The sequence below is a fragment of the Citrus clementina genome, unplaced genomic scaffold (assembly GCF_000493195.1).
Source record: "Citrus clementina cultivar Clemenules unplaced genomic scaffold, Citrus_clementina_v1.0 scaffold_8, whole genome shotgun sequence".
Taxonomy (NCBI): domain Eukaryota; kingdom Viridiplantae; phylum Streptophyta; class Magnoliopsida; order Sapindales; family Rutaceae; genus Citrus; species Citrus x clementina.
Genome location: NW_006262022.1, coordinates 9,498,357 through 9,516,531, shown reverse-complemented (window position 1 = coordinate 9,516,531; position 18,175 = coordinate 9,498,357).

Sequence of the window (18,175 nt, the reverse complement as noted above, 5' to 3'; positions counted from 1 at the left end):
TAAGATCAAGTATTGCTCTAACAAGTTCCACTAAGATAGACCCTTTTATGGCTCTTTCTTAACTGATATCATTAAATGGGAGGTCAACTGAAATAATGAATGTAATAAGATTTATTAAAGCAAAGTGCTACAGCAGGCATGCAGCAACTCATAAGGACAGTCAAGAACCCATCTAGATTATTTGTCACCCAACTACATTCAAATTTAGTTCATAACTTGTAAAAGAAAAACAAACGACAAAGTTCCAGCCATCAAGTATATATTTCCAACTAAAGAATAAAGAAGAATAACAAGAGTTGAATGAGAAAAGTTGAATTCCAAATATTCTGCAGATTTTGTTATTAGTGCAAACTTGCGTCATTCTCTTCAATCTTCTCTTTTATTTCTTTCTTGTTTTTCTTTCAATTATGATTGACGGCTCTACCTCTTTCCTATGACGTGTGCTCCTTTTATAGCTGAAAACTAGGGTAAACGGAGGCCTAGGTCGCGTGTCTTCTAGATTAGGAAACTGCAGATCACGATATTCTGCAAAATCTTCTCTGTTGTTGTTTCAGGATTGCTACAGTAATGGCAATGGTTGCTATAGCAATGATTACTACAGTAGTGACTATAACAACTGCACAATTCCAGATTTATTTCAATTCTTCTATAACCAAGTTCTTTTCCATCTTTTACAAGCCTATTGTATTAGCATTACTTCCTTGAAATTTGAGCTTCCAGTCACCTACAATTATGCATATGATTTAAGCACACAATTTATTCTAAATGAAACAAAATTTATTAAGAATATACTAAAATGGTTATTCATGCAAAATAAAACTAAAATGCAATAAATATATGTCGTATACTTTCAAAGTAATCTTGATTTAAGTTTAAAAGTGTCATGACAACTCTCATTTCATAGAGTTATCACACCCCAAAACTTAAACCATTACTTGTTCTCAAGTAATGACATCAACACTAACACTTCATTCACATAATCATGCAACCAAAAACTTAGCTCTGTCATCAAATTTATAAGGATTCTTCAACCCTCAGATCACACTCTCAATCATGCAAAATAGCCATGGTAGTTCAGTTCTAGACTCTAGGCATCATTATGTCCAAAGTGTGTGTGTGCCATTTTGATCAAGTTCCAAAGATGTTGTAGCATTACACAGACATTGCATATAATTCAAAGGTAGAACACAAATATATTCACATATGGGGGAGCAGAATTCACAAGTAACCTCAAATTATGCTACAATTTTTTTTAACTTAAACTCTCTTCAATATATCATTAATTTTTCATATAAATATCGATCACTTGTAATGATGATACCCAATTACTCAACCAATGCACAGCTCAGAGTTGCTGCAGCAATCCTCATAATATAGTCTTATCTAAAGATATCTTTAACTCAAGGCTGAATATGGGGCTCACAAACAGACTTAGTTACTCAATATCCTAAATAGAGGACCTTTTTTTTTCTTTTAATAGTTGCTACAGCAATGCTCATAACTCTTGTTGCCTTTGGACTCAAGTTTGCATATGGGGTGCATACTCAGCCCTGGTTACTCAGCAACTTAAGCCATTGGAGCAAAATTTATTTCATAATACGCACAGTTCAACAAAATTTTCCCCCCAAACTTGAGATATTTTCTACCATTTGTTTTTTTGTTTTTTCTGGCTCTTCTACAGTATACTCATGAAATGCAACCAAAGTCTAAGTGTTGGGATAGAATTTCAACCTCCATCTATAAATTATCCCTACTTGGCATTCACAAATATTGAATCACTCAATTTATCTTCATAAGGTTTTCAAATCCATACATAAATACTAGATAACAAAGCTTCACACCATAACACAAGCACAAAACACAAAACACACCCCCCAAACTTGAGAGGTGTTGTGTCCTCACAAGCACACAAAATAAAACAACACAAACCACACATACATGCACTAAATAAAAGAACCTACAGAATGAATCAGAAAATTAAAACTAAAAGAAAGAGAAGTTTTTCAGAAGGAAGTAAAATAAACTGGTGGGTAGGGGGTACTCCCTTATTTATGGCATCAATACTGCAACAGAAAGCAACATATTCACCGCTTTTTGGAGGAGCTCCGCAGACGATCCTTAAGAGATCCTTGCGGTGAGGTAGTGGCAACATCTTTTTCTTTCTTAGTAATGGGTTGTTTGGGGGAGTTCCAGTGGGTGCAACCTCTCGGGGCGGAATAGATCTGGTCCTCTTTTGCGCTGGTGTGTCTGAGGTAGTAACACCTTCAGAAGTGCCCCATTTTCTCTTGCTAGGTCCTTCAGGACTAGTTAGAATGGATTTGCTGGGAGTTTGTTATGAGTTAGCTGGGTTAGCTTTTTCGACTGCAGACCATTAACCCGTGATTACGGTAATAATATCGAGTAGGTGCTTTGTTTCTGTACTTGTGCAAGTAACCCTGGTTGCTGGAGCTTCCAGCTCTATATCAATGTCTTCTACTTCATCTTCGGATGCAGAAGGGTTGTTCACTTTTTCTTTGTCCTTCCGAGAGAGGACTGGAATGGGAGGCTCCTCACTGTGTTCATCATCCTCCTCTCTCATGATGTGCTTCTTCCTGGACTTGGAAGATGTCCTTTTCGGGGGATCCTCGAGTTCTGTTTTGGGGTCTTCATCCGCCTCTGTCGAGGCACTATCGATAATAGACTTAGCACCCTCTTCTTTAGGCTGGTTTGATTGATTGTCAGCATTTAAATGGGCCTCTATTTGCAATTCTGTTGCAACTTCTTCCTCAAGTTCATCTTTACTGGCTTCTGCTGGGGCATCTGTGGTGGAGGTACCAAAGTCGAACTGCTGTAGCAATGAATAAGGGAAATTATTGTGGGTATTTTCATGCATACAACAAAACTGATTGTTTTCCCTCTGCTAGGCTTTAGCACATTGAGTGATACTGGTGCTCAGTTCCTGGATTCTCCTCTCCAAACCAACAACTCTTCTCACCCCTGCTACAGCAGCCGATTTTGGTGGGGCAGCAGTAGCTTCACTAACAATTCGCTCGATGGTGCGTGTAATGAGAGCACTATCATTCTTGTCATTTATTTTCTACATTTTATTGTGTTTTTGGAAAATTAATATTTTTTATGCGGATGAACAGTAATAATAAACATTAAATGTCAACAGTTGCGATGAACAGTAACGGTGAACATCAACAGTAAACAGTACTTCCGAAAAATTAATTAAGTTATTAATTTTTTTTGTTTTTAATTGCCTACATCTATTTGTGATAGATCTAAATTCCTTTCAGTAATATTCATAAATTAGCCCAAACTATTACATGTTTCAGCTTTTTGCAATTTTGGAAAATTGTTTCCAGATCTGCAAAAGCCGCATGTTATGATTTTTTATAATTTAACCATAATGAATAAATTACGAAATTAAATATATAATCATATGAGACATAGATATGTTGATATGAAAATCGCCATAATTTTTAAGGATGTGTAACCTTACGGAAAATTTTTCAGAAGTGAGGACCGCTGCTAAAAATCAGAATTTTCCAATACTAGGTAACCCAACTTTGAAAAACCATAACAATTTACATACTTAGAGGATTTCAACATAAGACCTATCAATAGAAAGCTTAGGATGTCTAGTTTTATGATTTTGTAAAGAAAACGATTTTAAGCAAAGAATAAAGATTGTTCATTTGATCACAATATTACAAACACACAGATATTACCCAAATCAAACTACAAGTAATTAAAGGCAAACAATTCATAAAAATAAATCATATAAGTCAAAGAAATACTTAATACCTTAAGGCAAACACCAAGAAAAGAAGTTATAAAACTTTCTTTTGCTTCTCCAAAGACTTATGTTTCTTTTTTTCTTTTTTTCTTCTAAGGTTTGTAACGTTGTAAAAAATAAAAGACAGGTTCCTCTTAAAAAGATGGCTTCCTCTTACATACTAGGTAATTAATAAATCTTTTAAAAAAATATGAAGCAAGAAAATGTGAGTTTTTAAGAAAATTCTCTCTTTTTTTAATAACATTTGTAACTTATCTAAAACATATTGATAAATTCTACTCACACACAAACACTTAATAATAACTATCATACCCAATTTAATAAGGGTAAAAGAGGAAAAAAAGTGGGCGTTACAAGCAATAGGAGTACACAATTTGGTGCATTGACAGTATTATCAACCCAAGTAACCTCATTGATAAATATGGTAAAAGTGATGACCACCAGCAACAATTAACCAAGTTGCTGAAGTCTCTTGTGTTTATTGTAGAGAGGGGCATCTATATGATAATTGTTCTGGAAATCAGAGCTTTAGTCAACTATGTGGGCAATTTCAACAGATAGAATCATAGCAATCCATATTCAAACACCTATAACACTGGATGGAGACAACACCCAAACTTTTCATGGAGCAATCAGAATCAACATGCTGCAGTATCTAGTGGACAGAACAGGCCTGCTCAGCCACTTGGTTTTCACTAGCAAATTCAAGGGCAAAGAAACACCAGTAATGATCAATTTAGCTCCTTTGAAACTGTAATTAAGGAGTATAGTGTGAAGAATGAAGCAATGGTCCAAAGCTAAGCTGTATCTTTAAGAAACTTGGAGAATCAGATTGAACAATTTGCTATAGAATTGAGTAATAGACCTCACGACAGTTTACCAAGCAACACAAAAGATCCAAGGAGAGAAGGAAAAAAGCATTGCAAAGTGATTAACTAAAGGTCTGGAAGGGATGTTCATATTCCAGTTGAAGTACCAAAAAGAAGAGTGGAACCTAGTTCAACTCAAGAGGAAACTCAATTTAAAGAAGAGCCACAACAACCCATTTTCCAGCACACTAGTGAGAGTAGTGTTGAGTGCTAGAAAGTGTATATTTATAAAGGAGAAAATCGTCATTTTACACTCCAAGTTCCACTAACATCCCTACTTTTATGTATTTAAGTCCCTTGTGATTTAATTATCCGTATTTTATTATAATTAAGCATTTTATATATATTTAGGGGGAATTATGGTTATTTCACAATGAACGAGAGATCAGATGGAAAAACGGATAGTAATTCCAAACTTAGGATAGCCGAAAACCTTAGGAGGAGCAAAAAAGGATAAATGACATTGTTCATATATACGGTACGCTGATGTGGCACTAATCGATGACGTGGCATTGATCGATGACATGGCAGCATTCGATTGGAAGAATGATGTAGCATTGACTGGTTGTGTGGCAGTATGTTAGTGGACCGAAAAACATACGTACGGTACATGCATATACACGGAATGACAGCCCTGATGATGTGTTCTATCCAATCAGAACTTGTCAAGTGGCGTAATCCTAAGTGTTCAAATTGTTTTAATCTGATGGCCATGCTTTACTCATTGTATCTATAAATAGGGGGCTCCCACCCCCCAATTTGATACCCCTGAATTCATTTTTGAACTCCATTTTCTGTAATTCTTTCTCCATCTTATATTTTCTATATATTTTAATAAATTTCCATTTTATCCCTAGTTCAATTATGAGTAGCTAATTTTCTTTCAAGTTTGGGTTGAAGGTGAAGTCTCAACATGTTCCATGGGCTTAATTTGGTAAATTTACTTTCTTTTCCCCTCTAATTTTTGTGGATGTTTGGACTTTTCGTTGACAGATAATAATAATCTTGTCTAGTGCAAGGTTATTACTATTTGGCACGATAAACCCTTAGTACCATATTAATTAGAGTGAGGTTCATGAGGAGTGAAAACCCCCCTCATGATTTAATTGGCACTAATAAGGAATATTAAACCCATGGTACATGTTGATGCAGATCTAAATATCTAAACGCTTCATTTTAATAGATTTTACTTTAATTTATTCCCGTCATTCTAATTTAAATTTTAGGATAAGTCTAAATCACTTTCACCACAAATTCAACCACCCACTTAGAAAATTAACTCTATATGCAATTAAAATTCACCTCCTCGTGAAATCGACACTCGTCGCCATTGATCTATTTTATAATAAATTCGTGCACTTGCGAGTTCAATAAAATTTGAATAATAAGTTTTTGGCGCCGTTGCCGGGGAGATAAGTTATTTTAATTCGTAGAATTAATTTTTGCAAATAATTTTTATTTTTTTAGTTGTTTTCTTGTAATTTCTTTTTATTATTTTTTAATAAAAAAAAGTAAATCTACATTTTGAGGTAAGAATTTCTTTTCTTTTTCTCTTCTTTAAATTTTTTTAATTTAATTTCCAAGTTATCTTTCTTTGTAATTTTTTATTTATCTTGTTAATTTATTTAATTTTAGTTAATTTATTTCACGTATTTTTTTTTATATAGCACTTGAGTGTGTTTTCATAGTAAGGTTGTAACAGCGTAATAAGGTTAGTATTGTAATTTTTCCTTCTTCTTTACTTTTATTAGTTTTATTCTCATTTTTTTGTGTTCTTAGCATGCATGGTTGAATGTCACAATTACCTAATCTTGAGCCTATAGACCTTGAACTGGAAAAAAACACTTTGCACATACAAACACGTTGCAATTAAAGATAAAATTGAAATGGATTTGCAACACCAACAACCAGAACCACAGGAGAGGCTATTTAAGGACTACTTCAGTCCCTTAGCTAACTTGAGCACATCATGCATAAGATACTCAAATGTAGTTGCTAGGAGTGTTGAGTTAAAACCTAGTGTGCTAAATTGTCTCCCAACATTCTATAGCTTGGAAAACAAAGACCCATATAATCATCTGAATAATTTTCATGTTGTTTGTCAAACTTTAAATATGAGAATTTTTCAGATGATGATGTTAAACTTAGATTATTCTCATTTTCTTTAAAGGATATAGCTCGTTTATGATTTAATACATTGCCTGCTAATAGCATTACATCATGAGAACAAATGGTAACAAACGTTTTTCGAAGCATGAGAGCGATTCAATGGGCTACTCTTAAAGTGTCCACATCATGGGTACAAGATATGGCACTAATGTCAGTACTTTTTCGAGGGATTATTGTCGCATGTGCACGAATAACTATTGGCAACAAGTGGAGGACAGCTAATATCAAAAAGTGCATTAGAGATTTGGGATTTCTTCCAGCGACAAACAGATAATTCCCAACAATGGAGTCGATCAATCAAGAATATTAAAAGAATTAAGGGAGTGAATGAGATTCATATTGATGAGTCAAGTTAGAAAATTAAAGAAGTCAAAGCAATAATTGAAGGTCTTTCCTAACAAATAGCATCGTTAATAGCTATTAAATCAACAGAGCCACATGACCATCGCTTATACCCAAATCAAGTCAATGCCATAGGTGTAATGAGAAAACCATCAAACTACAACCCTTACTCTAACACATACAATCTTGGATGGAGAGACCATCTCAATTTTTCATGGTCTCAAGGATTCCAATAGAATGGACTAGCAGCTCCAGCTCTACCAATGCAACCAATTCCTCAAGTTCCTCAAGCCTCTCAACCACCATTTAGACCATATAATCAAAACATGAACTACTCTTAACCCAGATTATGAGAGGATACATTCCTGAATTTCAAGAATCTTACTTATTCCACGATCGAGCAACAAAACCGCACTATTGATGAACTACGAAATGAGATGAGAGCAGGTTTCAACTCACAAACCCAATCAGTTTCAAACCTCGAAAAGATGGTGGGACAACTTTCCTCTTCAGTTCAAACATTGGCAATAACTGTTGAGAAAGGCAAATTCCCAAGTCAACTAGTGCCTAATCCTAAAAGAGTGCATAAAGCAAGTACGAGTTCATCTCAGCAGCATGGAAAAGTCAAAGCCGTCATGACCTTAAGAAAAGGAAAAGAAGTCGACAACAAAGTGGAGATGTCGGTAACAAAAACAAGTCAAATTATACTTGTAAATGCCAAGGATTCATCATCAGAAGAGAAAGAAGAAACCAACCCACGAGAACACATTCCTAAAGCTCCATTTCCCTAGAGGTTAGCTAAAGCAAAGAAGGAAAAATCCACAAGTGAGATTTTTGAAATCTTTAAACAGGTAAGTGTTAATATCCCTTTGCTTGATGCTATAAAACGAGTGCCATCTTATGCCGAGTTTCTTAAAGACCTTTGTACTAAAAAGAGAAACATTCACGTTCAAAAGAAAGCCTTTTTAACAGAAAACATTCGCTCTATACTCCAACATAAAATTCCTCTAAAATGCAAATACCCAGGCTCCCCTACTATCTCATGTAGTATAGGGAACCACACAATTGAGAATACTTTATTGGATTTAGCAGCTAGTGTAAATCTGTTGCCTTACTCGGTATTTGTAAAACTTGGATTGGGAGAATTATACCCAACTCCAGTGGTGTTGCAGCTTGTAGATCAATCCCTGAAAATACCTCGTGTTATTATGGAGGACATACTTATCCAAGTAGACAAGTTTTATTTTCCTGTTGATTTCATTGTAATTGACACTCAACCAGTCCAGGATTCAAGGAAGCACATCCCCATTATCCTAGGCTGACCTTTCTTGGCAACTGCCGATACTCATATTTAATGCATGACTGAAAATATGCAGTTGTCCTTTGGCAATATGACTATAGAGCTAAATATCTTCAACATTGCCAAACAACCTCACAATGCAGATGATAGAATTGTTTATATGGATTTAATAGAGGAATTAGTTGATAATTCTTTTCTTTCAAACCTCAGTGATGACCCTTTACAAACATGTTTAACTCACTTTGCTTTGCATTTTAATATTGATAGATCAATCGATGAGGTCAACACCTTACTTGATTTAACACCATCCATGGACACTAATAAATGGAAGTCAAGAGTTGAACAACTAGCACCATCAGAGAAGAAATTCAGCCAATCATCAAAATCACCACCAAAATTCGAGCTCAAATCATTACCCAACACATTAGAATATGCATTCTTGGGAGAAGAAAGCACTCTGCCAGTAATCATTTCATCCTCCCTAAATGACAAACAAAAAGATAAGTTGTTGGAAGTGTTAAAAGAGCACAAAGAAGCATTAGGACGGACTATAGCCGATATAAAAGGTATAAACCTAGTAAACTGCATGCATTACATTCACCTTGATGAAAATGTTAAATCTACTAGAGAAATGCAACGTTGGTTGAACTCTAACATGAAAAAAGTTGTTAGAACTAAAGTTCTTAAACTATTAGACGCGGATATCATTTACCCAATTTTTGATAGTTCATAGGTCAGTCATGTGCAAGTTGTCCCTAAAACGTCGGGAGTTACAATAGTTACCAATGCTGATAATGATTTGATACCCACTAGAGTGACTACAAGGTGGCGTTTATACATTGATTATAGAAAGTTGAATTCTGTTACACATAAAGACAATTTTTTTTTTACCATTTATCGATCAAATGCTTGATAAATTAGCAGGTCATGGAGTTTATTGCTTTTTAAATGGCTACTCAGGATATAATTAGATTCTCATAGCACCAAAAGATCAAGAGAAGACCACTTTCACTTGCCCTTTTAACACTTTTGCATATAGGATAATGTCAGTTGGATTATGTAATGCACCTACTACATTTCAACGATGCATCTTAAGCATTTTTTCTAATATGGTTGAACGATTCCTTGAAGTCTTTATGAATGATTTTTCTGTCTTTAGTGATTCATTCGATCAATGTTTACATCATCTAACACTAGTTTTGCAAAGATGTATATAGAAGAATTTGGTCTTAAATTCGGAGAAGTGTCATTTTATGGTAAAATAAGGTATTATTCTCGGTCACATCATTTCGAGCAGATGTATTGAGGTTAATAAAGCCAATGTGGATCTCCTTTCCAATCTTCCTCCACCTAAAATAGTCAGAGAAGTAAGATCTTTTCTTGGGTATGCTAGTTTTTATAGACGTTTCATTAAAGCCTTTAGCAAATTTCTAGATCATTATACAATATGCTTGCTAAGGATGTACATTTTGTCTTTGATGATTCATGTATTGTGGCATTTGAAAAACTAAAACAGTTGTTAACATCATTACCTATCATTCAGCCCCCAAACCAGAACTTACCATTTGGGCTCATGTGTGATGCATCTAATTATGCGGTAGGAGTAGTATTAAGACAAAGAGTTGATCTAATTCCCCATGTCATTTACTATGCTAGTATGACATTAAATTATGCACAATTGAATTATTCAACCACTGAAAAAAAAATGCTAGTAGTAGTGTTTGCATTAGAGAAATTTCGATCTTATCTCATTGGTTGTAACATAGTTGTGTTCACAGATTATGCTGCTCTTAAATATCTTCTCACAAAGAAAGATGCAAAACCTAGACTAATTCGTTGGGTGTTACTTTTGCAGGAATTTGACGTTGAATTCAAAGATAAGAAAGACACATAAAATATTGTGGTAGACCATCTCTCTTGTCTCAATTTTGACACAATTACAAAACCATTACTATTGAATGAATCATTTCTAGATGAAAAATTAATGAGTATGGAAGTATTACCATGGTATGCTGATATAGTTAACTATCTTGTTACAGGTTAACTTCCACAACATGGGACCAAGCAGGATATACCCAAATTTTTTGCGAAAATAAAAATTTCTTTTGGGATGATCCTTATCTATTCAAGTATTGTGTAGATTAAATTATCAGACGGTGTATCCCAAAAAGTGAATTTCAAAATATCCTTTCATTCTGCCATAACCAAGCTTGTGGAGGCCATTTCAGCGTTAAGAAAACAGTTACTAAAGTTTTATAATATGGTTTCTATTGGCCAACTCTATTTCGAGATGCTTACTCTTTTTGCTCTTCTATGATAAATGTCAACGAATGGGGAAGATTTCACAAAAAAATATGATGCCACTAAACCCAATTTTAGTGATTGAGATTTTTTATGTATGGGGTATCGACTTCATGGGACCCTTTCGCCCTTCTTTGGCCATCAATATATATTAGTTGCTATTGACTATTTATCGAAATGGGTAGAAGTATGTTGAACCAATGATCAAAAGGTGGTGATAAGATTTTTTAAAAGTAGCTTGTTTTCATGCTTTAGATTCCCTCAACCAATAATTAGTGATGGTAGTGCCCACTTTTACAACAAATCATTCAAATCACTTTTGACAAAGTATTCCATCACTCACAAATTGGTGACCCCATATCATCCGCAAACCAGTGGCCAAGTTGAGATCTCCAATCGAGAAATAAAACACATATTAGAAAAAACGGTATGGCGAGACAGAAAAGATTAGTCATTGAGACTTGATGATGCACTATGGGCATATAGAACGGCTTTCAAGACCTCAATTAGGATGTCACTGTTGGTTATTATTATAATCAAATGCTAATGATGCCAATGTGTAAGTGTACACAACAAGTAATAAAGTGATGAATATTCAAGATCATCTCCACAGGGATTGATGTTACTGGAAATGCTATAGCAATCACAATAGTGCAATCTACTTTAATTCCGAAATTAACAAATGTAAAGTTGGTTATATTGAAATTGACAATTGTGAGAGAATAAATTGAACAATGCAGTAATGAAATAAGTTAAATAAAATATGTCGAAGAATCAAATGAGAATAAGGTAGTTGAATGATCAAATTCTCTTTATGGGTTGACTGTTTTTCATCAAGTTAACACCAGTTGTTCCAGCAATTGCTACAGCACTGGATAAAATTATGTTGCATCCTCAGCTATCGCGTGTTGGAACCCTCACACCCTTAAGTATATTAGCAATGATCAGTTGCATTACCTATGGCATGGTATTATGAACCTTTATTCTTTTCACCCTACAAGGTGAGTACCTATGTCTAGGTTGTCACAAATCTTAACTTTAAGTATAGCCCTTATGGGATTTAAGATAAACTTAATCTAGGAAACTTAAATTAAGATCAAGTATTACTCTAATAATATCCACTAAGACATGCCCTTTTGCGGCTCTATCTTAACTTGAACTATTAAATGGGTGGCCAACCGAAATAACAGTTATAATAATAACTGCTAGAGTAAAACGCTACAGCAATGACATAGCAACTCATAAGAACAGTCAAGACCCCATTAGATTGTTTGTCACTCAAGTACAAGCAAATTTATTTCATATTCTGAAAGAAAAAAACAAACATCAACACATTGTTCACGAGATACATCAGATCAGTCAAAGAAAGAAGAAAGGTATAAGTTGAGAACGGCAGAAAGTGAATCCAAATAACTCTGCTGGATTTTTCAATACTGCTGCAACCGTTCCCTTGAATCCTGATCTTCTTTTTCTTTTTCTCTCTAATTTCCCCAATGATAATTCCTTGCCGCCGTTTTATGTGGTGTGCGTCTCCTTTTATAACTAAAAACTAAAGTAAACAAAAGCCTCAGGCGTGCATGAGTTAAATTAGGAAACTGTAGATCGCAATTCTGCAGCTAACCCGCGCTAAGTTTTCTCCCTTAGTGCTCCAGGATTGTTACAGCAATGGTTGCTCTAACAACGGCTATAACACTGCACTATTCCCGGTTGTGCTTAATTTCTTTTGTGGCCATATTCTTTCCTCCTCTTGCTAGTTTACTATCTCAGCATTCCTTCATGAATTATGAACTTCTGAAAACCTACAATTGTGCATTTGTTTTGAGCACAAATTACTTTAATTCAAGCAAAACTTATTAAGACTCAACTAAAATGGATGTTTATGCAAAATATAACCAAAATATAATAAAAACGTCTTATTTACTCTCTAAGTGATCTTGATTTAAGTCTAGAATTGCTGTAATAACTCTCATGTCATAGAGTTATCAGTCACCCTATAGGCTAGTGCTTGGAAAAGCTTGCCACCTACCTGTGGAACTCGAGCATCATGTGTATTGGCCCATCAAGAAATTCAAGTTTGACATGCAGCAAGCTAGCTCAGAAAGAAGACTACAGCTGGCAGAACTTGAAGAAATTTGCAATGATGCAAACGAAAAATGCCAAGATTTACAAGCAGCGAATGAAAGTTTTTCATGACAAGAAAATTTTGAGAAAATCTTTCACCCTAGGTCAGAAAGTACTTTTATTCAATTCTTGCTTGCACCTATTCCTAGGTAAATTACACTCTTGATAGTCTGGCCCCTTTATTGTTCACACTATTTTTCCACATTGAGCAATTGAAATTAAGGATCTAAAGAACGGTGTCACTTTTAAAGTTAATAGTCAAAGATTAAAGGCATATTTAGAGTACCAACCACATAGAGAGGACACCAAAATAAATTTGAGTGACCCACCAAATTTGAATTGAGATTTTTCTTTCTTTTTGGTGATTTAATTTTTTTTCTTTTCTCTCTTTTTATTATTCTTTTGCTAATTGAAATTATTTTTGCATAAGTGTGTTTGTTTAACTATTAAGTTTTCTCTTATCATTTTTAATCATACATGCCTCACCTAGACAGGTCCTGTTGGACCTTCTTACACAACTTCAACGTGTAAAATCTCATCTCATAGGCCATATACAATTTTGTAAAACACATAATATTTGAGATCTACAACCACCAGAGTTAGTATCCCATGTTGAGACTTTAGAAAGATAACTCAAAGAAATTAAGGGAGGTATCTACGACATCCACAGTAAGGACAACTTCTCCCCATAAATGCTCAAGATAAGAAGCAGAGATTATTTTGCAAGGAAGTACTTGGACAAGAGCGATGACATATAGTACCAAGTTTATATGGGAAATTTAGAAATTCAGTATCCTTGTATTCCATGGCATTATCAGTATGAAAAACTTAAAATAGATCGAGAAAATAGAGTTTTAATTGTTTGTGCAAATTCACAATAAATTCTAGCAAACTTAGATATATTTTTCATAAGAAATAGCCATGTAAAATAAGAATAGTCATCAATAAAATCACAAAATATCTAGATCCACCCACAATGGCATTTGGTGATGGTCCCCAAATATCAAAATGTATTATATCAAAAGGAGCATGAGCAACAAACTCAATATTATTAAAAGGTTAAGTGGTTTGTTTTGCTACTTGACAAGATAAACAATCAGCATGTTCATTGGTAACAGTAAAATAGGGTGCTTCTTTGAGCTTGTTAATCTTGAACAATCAACTAGAATGAATATGACATTAAGACCAAGTTCACACAATTAACCAATGGATAATAAATTTAAAGTCAATATTAGAATAAGAAAAGTATTTAATAAAGACAAATTAGGAATAAAGACATGGGCTATATGATTGATTAGTATTAAGAATCCATTAGCAGTGTGTATAATAGGAGAATTTAAGACAATAGATTTAGAAGTAAACATATAGTAGCGTCAGGAGTCATATGATTACAACATGCAGAAATAAAGTACCAAGATGAGTTACCTGATGAAATAGATGAGATAGAGATAGAAGTGTTACCGAATTTCTAGAGACATTGTTGGAGAAGGGATTCTAAGTCATTAAGAGTAATAAAGGTAGAAAGAGGAGACTGCTTAATATTTGCTTGAGCGGATGAACTAGCATTATCAGCTATAATAGAAAGCAGGTTATTCTTGAGAGGTGCATGCTTAAGGATAAATTGTTTGCCTTTATTTGGACAATCTTTTTCATAATGGCCTGCCCTAATTTTGTTGCAGGATGTACAATGCCTTGTTGGACAATTAAGTAAAATATGATTAGGTTCACAATAATACTTGCATATTTTCTTTAAGCTACAACTTAGTTCAGATTAATGAGTTGCCAAAGCAATTTCTATGGGAGGAAACTGTAAGCTAGCTCGGCGAGTTTCTTCTAAGATAAGTTGATCAATAATGTGATCAAGACTTGGGAATGGGGTCTGATGAAGCAAGGCTGCTCGAGTGGGCTCAAATTATTATGTAATGCCATGATAATTTGTATTAATTACTAACGATCCTAGTAGATTCAGAATTTTTCTACATCTGTAGGATCATTCTACTCAGGTTCAAAAAGGGCTAGTCAATCCCAAAGGAATTGGATACGAGAGTGAAAATCATCAATTGATTGACCGGGTTTTTGTCTGAGTTCATTTAGAGTTCGTAACAACAGATACTGATGTGAAAGATCTATGGTAGTATAACGGTGGGCAAGAAAGTCACAAAGCGATTTGGTTGTTCAAATCGACTAAATTGGAGTTGAATAGATAGTTGTGAGGTATTATAGAACCATGTGATTATTTGATGATTCCTGTTATCCCATTCCTCAAGACGATCAACAAATTTTTCAGCATCTTCATCTTCTTTCTGGACTGGTTGAACAATGGTTGCAATAATATAGTGGCATAATCTGCGACCTTAAATAAAATTACACATTGTTTGTGCCCAGAGAACATAATTATGTCCATCGAGTTTAAGATGAATAAGCTGTGAAACATTAAATTTTTCCATCCTAAAAAAAAAAAATCCATGCGATAAAGAAGACAATAAATAAAATCGAAATGGTCAACCAACCAAGGCAGTAGCCAATCTAATGCAAGTCCCAAAGCACAAAAGTACGAAGAATAAAATTCAACAAGATGCCCAAAATCAGCCAAGCAAAAGACTTGTGAATCATGGCCAACAACAAGATTAAGAGAGATGGTAGTCGAATGTTGTTGCACAAATCACAATGGCTGAATTTGGACTAAAAGAGACAAGACAGGGAAATTATGGCTAAATTACCTTTTAACTCTGATACCATGAAGGTGAATATAAAATATTATTACTGTATAATCTTCATTTTTATTTACACAAAGTATGAGCCTATATATAGGCTTTAAATAAAGCTAAATTAAAAAACAGAATAAATACAAATATGGCATAAATTGTGGGATATATATAATCATGATCTTGGAAATTAATGGAAACCAATTGATGAGTGATTCTTGCTTAGCAATTATCTTGATTTTGTGTGTATTGTGATGATTATTGATGAACATGTCTCTTTAATTTTTCAAAAGTCATGTTTTATTTTACAAAATTGCATACTAGCTTGTTTTGTTTTTAAATTAAAAAAATAGTGTTTTATTGCACAAAGATTGAATATTATGTGTTTTATATATCAAAAATGCATTTTAGTCATTATTACTTGGATATTTGCATAAAACATTTTTCCATGTATTTTATTTTTAGGGTTTTTTCTCGATTTAGGGTTTAAATGGATAAATGGTAGCCATTTATGATATTCATATATTCTGTAATCTTTAGGAACCATTTTGTAATTGTCCTATAAGTGCTTGAAGTTTTTCAGATTGATCATGAAACTTGTCAATATTTGTGCGTGTTTCACAAATCGGGCCAAATTTTCAGTGTAGTCCTTCTAACGTGATTATGCATCTAACTTGCAATTTTTGTGATTATACATGGATATAATCCTTAGTTATGATTTTATTTCTTGTATGTCTTAGTTATTATTGTTATATAAGGATTATATAACCTTGTTTGAGTTGTTTTATATTTATAGAAAATATAATTATTGCTTTTTACCCAAAGTACACTTTCCTACCCCTACAAGATCTGGGTTATCTCTCTATATAAGGGCTCTTATTTACCTTTCTTTTCTCATCCAACCAGTAGCCTCTCTCTCCAAAGCTTCTCTATTTTAGTTTTTTTTTTCAGCTGGGCATCATAGTTTCCACAGGGTCAAGTTCCATGAAGAAGAGATCAAAGATGCATGTTGAACAAGCAAAGGAAGTGGATGCTCTTGGTGATTCCAACGTGAAATCTGGTCTAGTTAATATGATGCATGCGACTTATGAAAAAGAGAAAGATGACAATCCATGGCCTATTATAGAAGCTACATCGAAATTACTCAACACATAAGGATGGTGGAATCATGCCGATTGCATCATCTCACGCAACAATCTTGTTGGATCTCATGAAGGCAATGCTGATTCAGTTGAAGAAAATCCTAGTGAAGCCAGTTTAGATGAACACATCCTAAAGTCTCCAATTCATCAAAACAGTAGCCACTCAATCTCTGGATATGTATTAGATTTAAAGATGGTTTTATGAAATGTCTAAATGCTTAACATTTAAAAGTATTCACCTCAAACTCAGTGGACAATCTAGAATTCACAAATTTATCCCAAACATTTTGAGGAATATGACTGTACTGAAAAGGTGGCCGCTTCAGCCTTTTACAATTGTGCTTGTGTGGCAAGATATACTTTGTGGTAAGCAAGTACTTGAAGTTTCTGAATGCACTACCAAGTGCTTGGAAAACTTGCTTCTTACTATTTGGATGAACAATAAAACGTTCCTAAGAAAAATACATAGCAAAATGATCAAATAGTTTAACATATACATTATTCAATTCTGATATATAAATATAAATAATCATTTTACCTTAATAAACTCCCACAAACGACTTTTTTAATCTGGAGTAACCTTTCTCCATTCTTGGTTAATATCCGGAACAGAAGTACGGCCCAACAGCCCAATAAAGCTTGCTAATTCAGTAGCTTCAGGGCCAACAAGTACACCAAGCCCATTGTACCTGACTACAAGCTTCCCGCCACTCATCCTCATTCTGCCAGAGTTTTTAGTTGGTCCTCTCACAGTGGAACTGCTCTTCGGAACATCATTTTCATCCTCTGAATTAGGAAACTCATCAGGAACCTCCTCATCCCTTGAATTATCTTCATCAGGAACCTCTTCATTACCCGAACAATCAATACTTTCCTCGTTAGAGAGTTCATCAGCAAGTCCTTTTCCTTTATCCATAAGGTTGCTCCTGCAATAAATGCACATTTAGTATTAGAACATTATATAACATATAAATAATGTCAAAAAAGGTAATTTAAAGTCAATACAAGGAAAATATAATAATAAAAGATAACGTAACACAAAACTATTATAAAACATATAAGCAGTAAATGCCATCAGCTTTTTCAAGCATCAATCCAAATGCCATGCTTGCCATCTCTTGCATATCTGTCTGCATCATTTAAATTTTCAATATTTGGTAACCCATTGGTCAGAGGGCTGTGTTCCATCATGATATCTATATCCTCAGCACTTGTCTTCTTTGGAACACATCTACGATGCATATGACTTACAACTGACCATCTTTTATCAAGTTGATCAGTGACATAAAAGACTTGTGTTGCTTGTGAAGCCAATATAAATGGGTCTGATTTATGACCCAAGTGATTTAAGTCCACTAAAGTGAAGTCAAATTCATCGATTTTAATACCCCTATTATTTTGAACCCAATCACACTTGAACAAAGGGATTCTAAACATATGGTAGT